This window comes from Coptis chinensis, chromosome 5 (genome assembly GCF_015680905.1).
Source record: "Coptis chinensis isolate HL-2020 chromosome 5, ASM1568090v1, whole genome shotgun sequence".
Taxonomy (NCBI): Eukaryota; Viridiplantae; Streptophyta; class Magnoliopsida; order Ranunculales; family Ranunculaceae; genus Coptis; species Coptis chinensis.
The window spans coordinates 38,118,006-38,132,632 of NC_141460.1; the positions used below are offsets into that span (position 1 = coordinate 38,118,006).

Below are 14,627 nucleotides of genomic sequence, written 5' to 3' on the forward strand. Positions count from 1 at the left end.
CTGAAGTACTTATGTTCTCCCACATAACACACATCGATCATTTAGTCCTAACTTCAATTCCATTCTTGTAGTTTCTTCAAGGGTTGATGACCACCATTCATCACCATCCAACAGTAATGGCGAGAAATTCTATTTTGAAACCATGCTACTGGTTCTTGTTCCGTCTTTCGTTCAACTGTCATTAACTTGCTTCTTATTTCCTCAATCTCTGATCTCACTAACTGATGAGCATAGTCAGATTTCCTAACCTTATCATTTACTGCAACTTGCTTTACATCCTTATTGAAGCCCCTCATGTTCCAGCACCCTTGTTGTACACTCATTTAAAGACATTTGTGGGTTTTAAGTGATCGTACTTTGCAGCCACTAAGTTCTATCTTCCTCCTTGAGTTGTATATATATTCTTACCTGTTGGCTCACTCCCCTTACTGGTATTTCTAACACCATTTCCCTGCTCCTTTGTCTCACCTGAGTCCCTACCTTATGTACTCTCTATTTGCGTCATCTCCTTAGTTTTATTGCCTATGGCTTGTACTGAGGTAGGTTGACATATGTTGTCATTCTGCTTCTACATTTGCTCTTCTCTTGCTGTTGCACTCTCCTTAGATTCTTTGCCATTCTCTCCCCCCTCATGAAGGAAGTAGATTGATCAACAGTCCACGAGCTCCCTTCCTCTTGATTTTTTCGAGCTCGACATCTATGTTTCTTGTTGGGAGACTCCCATCTAGTTTCTGATCTTGATTTCAGTGTCCTTGATTTTCTGTGTCCTTATTTTCTAATCTTGCTGTTTTCTGATCTTGATTTTTTTTTTTTTTTGGGACTCGTCAAATGGTCGTCCTATCAAACACATAGCATTAATACTCTTTCTTTTCTCAAAGATGCAGCTATTTAGGGAGTTCAAGTACAATACTCCAAAGTTCCCTGACCTTTAAGGTTATTTCAAAGATAAACATTATCAACAGTAAAAATATTGAGTTAGTCTCCTTTTAAAAGTTAAAGCAGTGCAGGCATGTTCAAAACAACAAACAAGAAACTTCGCAAGTATATCCAATCAAGTAATCCCCTGCCTATTACAATATATGATCACCAAAAAAGTCATACAGAAAAAAATATGCAAATTCTAAATTTTTTGCCATAACAAACCACAAGCAATCCTAACAAGTTCTACCACTTGCCTCAAGCCTTGTTTGCAATGTTGTTTGATAGCCAATCCAGGCCCTCATAAAGGCCTTCTCCAAAGGTTGCACAAGTACTTTGATAAATGGCTTATCTAACGATGATATATATTGGACTGATAGAGTAGAAGACCCCCTTAAGTTTCCTTTATGTTCCGATTGTCACTTTAATTAAGTAAAAGTTCAACTGACGTGCAGGACCAACTAAAAAAAGAAGAGGCTAATGGGAAATTAGTAACCCAAGGAAGCGACGACGTTCTTACGAAGGCACTAGGGACTCTAGAACATTGTGGAAAGGTAAGAGTAGGAGGTAAGTATGTCACTCCAACATCTTACTTCAATATCCCGAAGAAGGGGTGGAGGCACATAGAGCAGAGATGGAATCCAGGATCCGTAAGAAAGAAGATGAGAACAAGGCATTAAAGGAAAGAGTGAGACAATTAGAGGTATTAGGTATTATACAAGGAATTACCACCAACTTGCCAGAACTAGAGAAAGTTGCTTCCAACAGTTCTAAAAATGAAGGAAGAAAGCGAATGTCAAGCCCATTCGGTGACCAACTATCTAATGGTGCTAACAACAAGACAAATTATGAGTGTCTTAACATTGATCTTGAAGCAAATGTGAGAAAGAAGTGCAAACAGGTAAATTTTTACGCTTGTGATTATATAATGCAAATAGGTAATTATATTTAATAACTCAAACTATCCAATGCGTAGACAAAGAGTAGGGCTAAATCAAAAAGCGACGAGGCAATCTCAAAACCTAAATATGGAAAGGAGCAAGTATATGTTACTTAATGTTTAAATCGCAAATGTTATTTTATGTATATAATTGTTCAATTTTACTTTTATTTTTTTGTTAGGCTATGGGATTGAAAAACAAGAGTGTTGCTAAAACCAAATGCAAAGTGGCAGTCCTGAAACCTACTCTAGGAAATGAGCAGGTACTTGTTATTTTAGTGTAAACTACAATAAATAGTTGTACTATCAATATTAGTGTATGATTTTCATTGTGTGTTTATTAGGCTATGGGCTCAAAATGTGATGTGGCAATCTCAAAACCTAAATCAGGAAATGTGACGGTAAATGTTGTGTAATTTTTATAGTGAGTTATCATGGTATTTTAGGATATTTGAACTTATCATTATTGTTATATTTGTCATTGATATCAAAAGTGTAAGCTGGCTTTGGAGTCAAAAGACAATGTTGTTGCTGATGCTAGTCTCATTGAGGGGTCAGGACTAGACGAGAAGATCCATAACGTTACATTAGGGGAAGGATATGTACGTGTTCATATTATACATTCAATTTTAGCGACTGCCATTTTGCAAAGACTAGTTCTTGATGATGTTGTTACCACTGTCGGAGGAGCGGTTGGTTACATTGTGGCTTGGCCTCGTGAATTTGTGCTACTTTGCGATAATGTAATATCAAAACCTAAGTCGGGAAATGAGCATGTATTTGATATTAACATGTTTACTAAAGGTTATACGCTCACCATATTATTAAAAACATTATTATTATGCTTGTTAGGCTATTCGCTCGAATGACAATAACAAGGTTCTCGAAGCCAAAAAAGACATGCCAATCTCTAAGTCTAAATCAGGAAATGTGAAGGTAAACTCTGTGTAATGTCCATAATTAGTGACCATAATACTCTATTGTCTCCAAACTTACTATTATCGCTATATTTGTCGTAGTTTCCAACGTGTATGTTAATTTTGGAGTCAAAAGGCAATGTTGTAGCTGATGCTAGTCTAATTGAGGGATCAGGAGCAGATGAAATGATAAATGATGTTAAATTGGGGGAAGGTTATGTGCGTGTTAAAATTATACGTGCAATTTTTGCAACTGCCCTTTTGCCAAGACCGATTTTTGATAATGACATTACCACTGTTTAAGGTGCGGTTGGGTACCATGTGGCTTGGCCTCGTGACTTTGTGCTGCTTGAAAATATGGTAAAACATTTAACACTTTTTACATATATCTATAACTATTTATTCTTATTATGAGTTGTTTTTTTTTTTTACACTGATGAAGTTGAATGTGATGAGTTCGATGAATGTACGCTGAAAGAGTTTGGGGTTTTGGTGGGAAGTGTAATGAAAGGAAATCACATAAGTCAAATGGACACTTGGATTTTTGAGCGTGAGTTGCAATTTTTTATTTCCAAAGATGATATCATGGATGTTTGTCAACCTAAGAATTTGTTGAATGCCAATTGCATTATTGCTTATATCAGGTGTGTCAAATATTTTTGATTGATGGGTTGTTTGATTACTCCTCTTCGATGTGTAGATGTACTAATGTTTATTTTCCTTTTTAGATATTTGTTTGAGAAATATGAAAGTTCTCAACAAAGGTTAGGATTTTGCTATCCCGCTGATTTCAGTCGTTATGCTGATAAGAAAGAGATGAGCCGTTTTGTCTTGAATAGATTACAGGCAAGACAAAGAGACCAAGTTATTTTCCTTCCTTACAACCCAAGGTAAACATGTTGGCTATGTTAATTAAGATCTGTTGGATCTCATTAATTTTGTTTTATATTATTTTGTGATGCTCTTGTTCTATATATGATTTTAGGAATCATTGGGTCTTAGTAATGATTGACGTAAGTGCAAAAGAAGTATATTATCTTGATTCAATTGGACGTGAACCGAATATAAACCTAAAAGTGATGGTGAACACGTGAGTTGATTTTTACTTTTAGTTTTAATTTTTGTATGATACGTACATATGCCTACATCTTTTAACATATTGAAATTCTTCTTTAGTGTGATCAAAACACTAGCATTGGGTGAAGGAAAGAGAGTGGAACCAAAATGGTAGCGTGTTCAGGTAAATAAGCAGTACTTGAATATACAATGTAAATTATAGTCCATTATCGATCGAATGTTGACCAACAATTTTTTGATGTTGGTGTGTAGTGCCCTAAACAACCAGGAGATTTTGAATGTGGATATTACGTCATTCGGTTCATGAGACACTTTATGAAGAACCCTAATCAATCACTTAAAACAAAGGTTAATAGTTGTTATTTCACATACTAATTGCAAGTATATATAAAAAGAACAAAGATGATTGTAATTTCTTTGTTGACTTATGTAGCTAATGGAGTTGGCTAACACTAGGACATATACAAGCGTGGACCTTATTGAAATTTGTTTGGAGTTTATCGAGTACATCGAGAAATTTATCTCGGCATAGGTATGTGCACCATTTATATATCTTTTATGTTTGATAGGTTTTTGGGGGTTGTATATGAAGGTTTAGTCTGAAGATTTTCCACCATACATTTCGAATTTAGGTCTAATTTCTTATGTTCTTTCCTTCGTCATAGTTGATTGCATCTATTTCGTTTAGTAGTTATTGACTTAGTGTGTTAACACATTGTTTGTGTATTTTTTTAATACTGTGTAGAAGTCGTTCTATGATTATATTTTTAGTTTACTTATTAAATAAACTAACACATTCTTCTTCATATTGTTTTTTAGGTTATAAGTGAGATAACACGGTAGCTCAATTAAGTTTGTTTGAGATGGATCGGTTGATTAGCAATTTGTTGGATGAGTTATGTAAATTGCATTGTTGTTGGATTATGAGACTTGATTTTGAATCAAGTGCTTAAGTTATTTAATTTTTTTCTCCGTGAATAAATCATGTAATATGAACAAGTTCTTGGAATGATTTATGTTGGTAATAAAAGTATGGTTCTTGTTTCTGTAATGGACTCCAGCTGTCAAGTGTTTGAATGTATTGGTGGTATTGGAATGTATTGGTTTACAGGAATTTCAAATTTACAGAAATTTTCAGATTCAGAGGGAAAAAAAAAGGAGTTATGACGGTTTCCAAAGAACTGTCGTGTGGCATACCAATTCTTGACAGTTTTTAGTGTTAATTTCTTGACACTTTTGTTTCTCAGGGTGACGCTTAAATAAAAATAGTCATAAATGAAGGTTTAGTTCTTGACACTTCTTCTAATAAACTATGACGGTTAAGTAAAATATGTCATGCAAAAGGATCCAATTATGACGTTTATAAATGAATTTTTGTCATATTAAGTTCGAGCTTTGATGTCAGCTTCTCTAGAACTGTCATCAACTTTATGACGGTTTTTGTTAACTTTTATGACAGGCTCTATAATGACAGTTGTTTTTTAAACGAAAAAATGTCATTAAACCTGTTTCCTAACGGCTAAAAGTCATCATCACAAGTCATTTTTTTAGTAGTGTAGGTCTGCAAGAATGATGCACGACTTAGGACCATCGTTTAGTGCTTTATAAAAATCAGAGAGAGGAGTCTCTAGTTCTTTAGCCATTGATGCAGGTGTAGTGTGTGAAATTCTAGATAGGAGTGTGGTTATACTATAATTAAAACTCCTCTAATAGAAGAGATTAGGAGTGAAAGAAGGAGTAACTGAATGCCTCCTTGCTCCGCGTGTGAATAACGTCTTTAATAAGAACTTGGTTAAAATCAAGCTTTCTTCAGAAAGGTACGGGTGCGCTCAGAAATAGAGCAAACAATGGCGCGGGCATGCTCCATGTAATGTGCCAAAATTTTCCAGTAACAAGAGGGTGTGCGCGCTCAGAAATAGAGCTAAAAGGGGTGTGGGCGCGCTCCGAGTACTGTGTCGAAAATTTTCCATAAACAAAAATACATGATTTGTTTTTTCAAGAAATAACACACACTGTCAGATTCAAACCAAAGGGTGGGTGGGTGAATTAGGCTATTGTAGACGTGAAAAAACTAAGGGAATGTAATTCTAAAACAACTAAGATTGCAGCGGCACCATTTGATAAACATTAAAATTGATCCTTAATTATCTATAGAAGAACACAAACAACTAATGATAAACTTCCTTATCAATATTATTCCTACTCTCAATTCATTATACAATATAGAAAGTCAGGATTCGTTCCACTCTTAATCGTTAAGAGATTGAAATTCCACTAGAAATCTAGGTGAGAACAATGAGAGTAGTATTGTGATTTATTTAAACTAAAACTAATTATAAATTAATTAAACTAACAATTAAATAAACTAATTATAAATTAAACTAATTTAAACTAAACAATTAAAATGTGAATTTAATGAATAGGAAGAACATAGAGGAAGGATTAATCCATCTATGTGAAGCTATGATTATTCTAACTAGTTTCTCATATTTTAATCTTCACCTTTATTAATCTATACAAGGTAAAACAATAAATATCACAATTTTTATTGATCCCTAACCAATCCTAGCAATCTCTGTACTAAGTTATGATTAGCATAAATGAAATTCTCCTCCACAAATCTCTTTGTGGAGTTTCCTTTCTCTAGTTCAACTTCTATAATCTCTATCTCTAGACAATAATAGAACTTGAACTTGAAACATATAAGAGAATAAGAAAACTAAAGAAGAATAATCATAACCCTCACATAGACTTCATAAAACTCCTCTAATGGAGTTTTACCATATTTTCATTGGGTTCATTAACAATAAATGATAATAATAAGACATAATTAAATTAAATTAAACTAATATTAATAAAACTAATGGTGTAATAGAGTTGGAGGCAAGAACATTAAAAACCATAATTACACTAAACTAATAGGGAAGCAAGCAGATATATTATTCTAGCTAATGGGAGGGAGAGATATATAGAGAACCCTAATTTACAACTAAACTAAATAGGGGAGTAGTCTAGTTTTGTTTAGCATTAACCCTCTTTATATATGAGAGAGTTAGATTTATAATTTTGTGCATGGGCTTTTAGGTTAAGTTATAGATCCATAAATCAAGTCTATAACCCAATTGGTTGAATCCAAGATTTCCAATTCTGTTTGTGTTACTGTAGCGCATATTTTCAATGACTTATACTACTCTCATCGAGTTATGGCCTACACCAGAAGAAAGGAATTTCTGAGCCAGTCATTTTGATATAAAATGAGTCCAAATCCGTGGCCTAAATCCAAAGATATGGCCTTTTGAAGTTCTGTTAACTTTTCTTTAACTCTCTAATCCAGTTTGACTTTCACTTTACAGTTTTGACTTGGGCTTTTTAAGGGCTTTTGCTCCTTGAAACTTGGGCTTTCTTCATGGAACTTCCCTAGCAATCACTTTAGCTCCTTTTAACGCCTAATTAGTAATGAATTGACATTTATTCAACTCCGAAACCTGAAATACTCAAAAGCACATAATTAGTGATAAACCTATATTATTAATAACATAATCGGCTAAATAGCAATACTATTAAAAGGTGTAAACTATAGTTTTGGGCTCTTATCAATTATTATGCCAACTGAAGTTGGGATTTTGTCTCCAAGGTGCATTAGGAAGGCTATTTAAGGAGCAAACATTGTCCAGCTGTGTGGGTGGTTATTCATAGACTAGGGGATAATAGGAGTCGGTATGCTCAAGATTAAACATAAATTACATGGAAGGGATTTGATGTTCATTACAAGAGTAGGCTAATATTGAACAGAAATGGCTTCTACCTTTTTTGTGAGGGATTCGATAATAGTTCTAAGCTCGAGATCAGGTTTAACCTCAAACATACTGGCAGCCTTGACTGTTGAAGAAGAGGTAATGGAGCGGGGGATGTCGTTACCCCTAGTTATTATTATGCTTGGATTGATCTTCTAAAAACCTATATGATTATGAGGCTTTGTTACTAAGGAAACTACCCACATTCATTATATCAAGAACCTCCTTATGATGATGTGAAACCCTTTGAAAAAGGCACGAACAAGCGTGTCTTTCGCAAGGTTATGATGTGGAGACTCTATAAGAAGATCAGTGTACCAGTTCCAGGCCTCTAAAAAAGATTCATGAGGGTTCTGGTGAAAGAAATGAATCTTTTGAATGATTTTATCTGTCTTTAGTGGTGTGTAAAACTATTCCATGAACAATTAAACAAGTTTGGCCCATGAGTCCAGGGAATTAGGCATTTTGGCAATTAACCAAGATGCCACCTTATCGACTAGGGTGAAAGGAAACACCCTCAGTTTAATTTGTTCAGAACCTACGTTAGGATGACGGAATGTAGAGAGAACTTGTTCTATCCTACGCATATGCTGATAAGGATTTTCATGGACTAAACAATGAAAAATTGGTAACAAATTAATAATATTCAGGGGAATTGGAAAATCCCCCATTGGATCTCCAAGAATGATGCATGACTTAGGGCCATTATTTTGGGATTTGTAAAAATCAGAGAGAGGAGTCTCTACTTTTTCAACCATTGATGCAGGTGTAGTGTGTGATATTCTAGATAGGCGTGTGCATGTTTATGATAAATAACGTTAGATGGTTTTCTCTTACCAAACCTTAATCTCATGCAAGCCTAAGTCCAATATGAAAGAAACATGACAGCAGTCAAACAACAACCTGATATACTAGAATTTAAACTCCTCTGACAGAAGAGACGAGGAGTGAAAGAAAGAGAACCTGAATGCCTCCTTGCTACGCTCATAAAAAACATCTTTAATACGAACCTCAGTGTTCTGTAGAAGCTTGGAACACTGAATAAACGATAATTTCCAATGAAAAGATGGCCTGTAACTAACCTGTGTAAATTGGGGTTTCTTCAGAGGGGCGCGGGCGCGTTCAATTGTAACGTAACAAGGGCGCGTGCATGCTCTACTATTTTTTTTTTTGAAATAGGCTTTTGCATGGTTTTTTAATGGGCTGGGCCTTGAAATTGGAAAGAAAACACAAAATAAGCTTACTGGAAAGAAGGGCGTGTGCGTGCTCCGAGTACAAATTCAAAAAAATTCCAGTAGACGGAGGAGCAAAATCCTATTTTTGAGAAACAGAAAACACAGTCAGAAACACAAACACTTTCAAATAATAGGGTAGGTGGGTCAATTCGGTTATTTGTAGAATTGAAAAAAAAAACTAAGGGAAACTAATCTAAAGACAACTAAGATGGCAGCGACGCCATTTGATAGAATTAAATTTACACTTTTAATCCTACTTAGCTAAATTATACTAGGAAGAAGTAAACTATAATTTACATCTTTTGATATCAAAGTTCTACTCTTAATTATCATGCAATAAAACTAAAGTAAGAATTCGTTCCACTTCTAGTTGCTTAGAAAATACTAATTCCACTAGTGATTGACAATTAAACAACATGAAAGTAATGATTCTAATATGGTGAAAACTAATATAGAATATATTCTAAATTAAATTATGACAATTAAATAATATGATGTGAATATGAAGAAAGAATTAGGGAGATTTGAAATTCACCTTGATTAATTCCACATAATTAAATGAATATAAATAACTTGAATTGTATTAATGGTGGCTAGGCTAATAAAACATAAACTAGGTTACACTAAAGAGAAGAGGTATGTCTTCCTAAAGTTTTTCCTTAGTCCTCTTTATATAGAAGAGGGCTAGGTTTACAATTTTGTGCATGGGCTTTGGAGCTATATTTTGGGCTACTAAATCAAGCCCAAAACCTAATTACTTAAGTCCAAAAAGGGTTTCTCTGTTGGAAATTGCTGCAATAAGTCTTTCATCCACTTTTACTTCTCTGATTAGATCAAGGATTAGACAATTAGAAAGCTCTTTCCGAGCCGGTCGTTTTGACATATAATAGGCCCATTCTGAGGTATGAGTACAAAGATACGGCCTATGGAAGTTCTGTTAACTTTTATGTTATATTTTTGTGCGCGTTGAATTTGACTTTTTAACTTTAACTCGGCTTTAAGAAGGTTTTTTCTCCTTGAAACTTTGGCTTTAACCATAGAACTTCTTAGCAACCAATTTTTGCTCCTTTCTCTTGCAAAAGTGACATATTTCTTCACATAGTTGACTCCAAGACCAGAAATACACAAAAGTACGTAAACAGTACTAATTCTTATTTATTATAAACATAATTGGTATAAATGTATTATTATTAAGGGGTTGAAACTACAATTTTGGGCTCTTAACAACCCACAAGTCGGGTCAAAATGTGGCAAAGCCAATAAGATACAATTGGTTGCCTTCGTGGGCCTAAAACAAATTTGTCTTCACGGGCCCAAAACAAATTTGCCTCCGTGAGCTTAAAACTATGAAAGCGGTAAACACGAAAATTTAACTACGTTTAACTAATTAACTATTACCTAATGATTAATTAAACAAAATACGTAAAAGTTTGGAAAGTATTCTTCAAAGATTGGAACTTCAACCCCCAAGTTGGGTTGAGATGCGCGAGCATGATGTTACACAATTTGCCTCGCACATCCAACAGGTCCAAGTTTGTTGAATCCCCAACTTTTGATAAGTAAATTTAAACCAATAGACTAAACTTCCAAAATATAAACTATTTTGTATTTATCCTAATTAATTAATTTTTTGCATTTTGACATAACTATATAATATTATCTTAATCTAATTATGCATAAACAATAATTAAATAGAAAATAAAACATAAACATGCTACTAGACTAATTTAAATGTTTAACTTTGTTAATGGGTTACTAATTCATTTTAATTAGTAAACATTTTTAATTTTTAAATTGCCAATTTTAATTGAATTTTTGGTTTTGAAAACTCAAAACTTTGCAAATCTATCTACTTTTTATCTACTAACATTGAATTAAAAAGACCAAGGGGTATTATAGTAGACTTACACACGAAGATTCTGAGCCAATGGAATCTTCGTCAGAGAAAATTGAGGCGCGGACGCGTGTCATATGCAGGCGCAGGTGAATGATTTATAGGTGCATGTTTGACATGTGCGGGCACGTATCGCACGAGGGCACGTGGGTGATAGGCGCGGCGCGAGTTCTTTTGCTCCGTTTGCACATTTTTTTCTCAAGCAAGTTCTGGTGATTCGTCTCGTGCTATTCTTGGGCTCCGTTTGCACAGAAGTGTACTGAAAACATGCGAAAACAAAACATCAGTAACGAAATCAAGAAAAAAAACTACAAAAATTTTAAATTAAGATTTAGAAGAAGGGTTCAATAAGTGATTTTTTTCTCCATCTTCCTCTTCCCATTTGAATCCATGACAGCGGCGCCATTTGGTGGTGATAGAATATTGGTGTTGAAGGTTGTGTTGTTCATCTTGAATCCTTAGTTTGGAGGATGGTTTTGATGGTTGGAAAAACTAGACTTGTAACTCTTCTCTCCTACTTTCTAATGGGTATTTGAAATTACTTCTTAATGTGAAACTCTTGGTTGATTGGTAGATGGATTAAAACTTACTTTTAACTTGTTGTTGAATCAAAACCTAGAATGAAATTGGTTTTGATAGATATCTTGCTCACAAAGTCATACTCATTTGAACTTGTCAAATGAGTATAACTAGTGTTTGGGATTAAATCAAAGATGAGATAAGTAGAGAAAACTTGTGTTGAAAAGAAGAATGAAAACTTGTATTAAAGTTAATATTGAAAACTTGTATTAAATCACTTAAAGCTTGAAGAATATAAAAATATAAAACAAATAAATAACAAATTAAACTATTAAATTAAATCATTTAATCTACTCCTAATAAGCAAAGATTAGCTCTAGGGTAATGGTCTTTCTCTACAACTTTGGTTTATATAAGACACCAATTACTTTTTTGCCCTTCCTTCTATAAACAACCTTTAAGCTTAGTGGGCTTTTGACCTAAGCCAATATAATTGAATTCTTGATTTTGGCTTTAAGTCCCTAAGTCCATAGCTATTAGCTTTAAGTCCTTGAGTCTTTGAGAGTTGACTTTGACCTTATGCCACTTTTGTTCCTAAGCTGGAATCTTCCCAAACAGTGTCAATAGCAATCCTTTTTGCGTTAAAATGCACGTATTAGGAATATACATCCTAAATGGCCTATATCCTACAAACGGTAGCAAAAGCTATAAGTTGTCTGTTCATTAAGCATAAGAAGGGCATAATTGAAGTATTATAAAGGTAATAAAATGCACATTTGGGGGGGCTGATCACGTCGTAAAAAAAAATCTCATATTACGAATATGCTTGAAAAACTCAAATTATAATCATGCTATATACGAAAACTCACTAAACATGTGTCTCTTTACACAATATATACGACAGTAACTGACGCTTGTTTTGTATAATGATTCGATTTCGTCAATATTTATTGAAATTGCGAATGTCACATAAAGAGCAGCATTGCCTCGAAGGATTTAGAAACAACTTAGAGCATCTCTAATAGGGAGTGTAAACAATATAGAGTGGAAAGTTTACTCCCTAAATGTCAAAAAACTCTATCCAATGGGGTGCTAAACCGTAGCTAATAGACTATTAGTTGATAGAGGGGGTGGGAAATTCCCCATCTCGCTATCAGTTGATGAATAGCCCAGGCGACACTTAAACACACGTCTGAGCAAAAAAAACATTTGGACGTCACTTGGAGTCACGTCCTTATCTATTTCTAAAGTCACAATTTGAAAATTTTAAACTCAGACGACACTTGGAGTAACATAACTCTTTTATTTAAAGAGGTACGTCACTTCAAGTGTCATCCGAGTTTAAAATCAAATTTTTTTACAGTTCTCCATTGGGAACAATAGAGACTGGATAGTTATGGGCTATACAATAATTTTCAATTGTAGTTATAAAATCGTAATGGCACTTAGGTGGAGCCTATGTGGAGGTGTAATTTTACACCCTCCATTAGAGATGCCCTTACCCAACTCAGAATTTAGCCCTTGTTGGAATGTTCTCCTCTTTCTTGACAAAATCAAATACTAATACAAAACATCCAAACCATATATACATATATATACAATCAAAACATGCAAGAAAATACTAGTATATACATCCTATCAAGCTCATACGAAAAACTAAACAGGTTATATCATGCAAGAAATGGACTCCTCTTACAAGTGAGTCGAGGAGTGTGAGAAAAAGGACCGTAATAGCAGCCCGGCTGCAAGTCCGCACGGAAAAAAATGTGTTGCACGCATGTATGAGTTTGAATTGCTTCCTAAGTAAACCTGAAAAAAAAAAATACTCCAAAATTAGTTTTCTACTACTACAATATTCAAGTGTTACCTGAATATGAAGCTTGAGTGAAGGTGGGTATCACTGGGTTAGAGTTATACGCAAAAACACTTCAAACAAATAAAACTCACAAACTGGTTTCTAGCATAACATTATTCAAATTTGCAGCCTTTTACTTGAAAATTTGGGTAGGCCTTAATTTTACACCAAATTGGAAAGTAATCTCTAACCTAGAAAGCTGATTTACAGGTCTTTCAGATAAAAAAATCAGAAAAAATGAAAAGCTAAACAATCAGGTCCAAAATCGTGTTACAAGATCTGATTCCATGTTTTTTTTCAATTGTTAGCAGTTTGTACACCAGTCACGAAAATAAATGCACAAAATTCAATGCTTAATCAAATTCAGCTTTATAAAAAGGATTACAAACCTAAGATGATATAGAAGATAAAATATATTTTTCTAGTGCAATATAGACCGATACAGTACCCCAAACGGTGCACAAAGTGGACTGATCTACACTCTTTAGTTTTCCAGTAAACATAGTTGTATTCATTTGGTCACCTCTACTTCATTTCTTAATGAAATTAAATAGAAAATTATGTTTTGGAAAGTTCAAAAACATGAGAATCCAAATATATAAGGCCCCAAGGAGAAATTCTTTCTAGAAATGGTTGAGTTGGCAGCAAAGTTATAACCTAACCAGTTTGTTCAAACACGAGTGAGTAGTTAGAAATTTTCAGTTTTACCTAGGTCGACTAATTCTTTAATTCCTAATTCATTTTTTAACCAAATAAATCACATAAATATGTGTTACAAAGCTAAGAAACAAGAGAATCTAAAAATATGATCAACCCAAGCAAAATGAAAGCACACTATGTTAGATATGCCTACAAATGTCAGTAAGATATATACAACAAAATAAAAAGGTGGAAGGTTGAGAAAAAGGGATGGCCCCAACTACTTGACTCCTTCTTGATATCTTGAATCTTCAATGACTTGTTTAAAGCGGTAGCGGCACCATTTGATGTTTAATATTTGGTGAAGGATGTCGAACACACTCAAACAAGTAGAAGAGAAATCAATTTATACTGAAATGGTTGGGGTGAAAATGATGATTTTTGTGGTTTTTGGTTTGTTACACTACTTGAAAGGAAAATGTTAGTTTAATTAATTAAAATTCTAACTTCAAGATGGATTTAAAAGATTACAAAAGAAATGAAAGAGAGTTATGGAGGGCTAAAACAACAATGAGTAAGGATTTATCCTCTATTAATGTAGCATTTCCTTGTATCTCTTTATCTTCTGCTAGGTTTATAGACAAAACAAGGAAAGGACTAGAGTTTGATCCCTAGTAGATTTCCCTCATCTCTAAGAGAACCTACTAGCATAAGGACTTGTTAAAGTGGTCAGTTCTAAAATGTGCGTTTGTTACCTTTATAATGCTTCAATTATGCCCTTCTTATGCTTAATCAACATACAACTTATAGCTTTTGCTACCTTTTGTAGGATACAGACC

At 34.0% G+C, this 14,627-nt stretch overlaps 1 long non-coding RNA gene across 1 annotated transcript; it reads left to right on the forward strand.

Annotated features, from left to right (window-relative positions):
* The first annotated feature begins 4,253 nt into the window (after positions 1–4,253).
* Positions 4,254–4,905, forward strand: LOC147497459 (uncharacterized). The gene is made up of 2 exons (XR_015194843.1): positions 4,254–4,384; positions 4,672–4,905. It is a non-coding gene; the product is annotated as an uncharacterized LOC147497459 (long non-coding RNA).
* Positions 4,906–14,627: the final 9,722 nt, after the last annotated feature.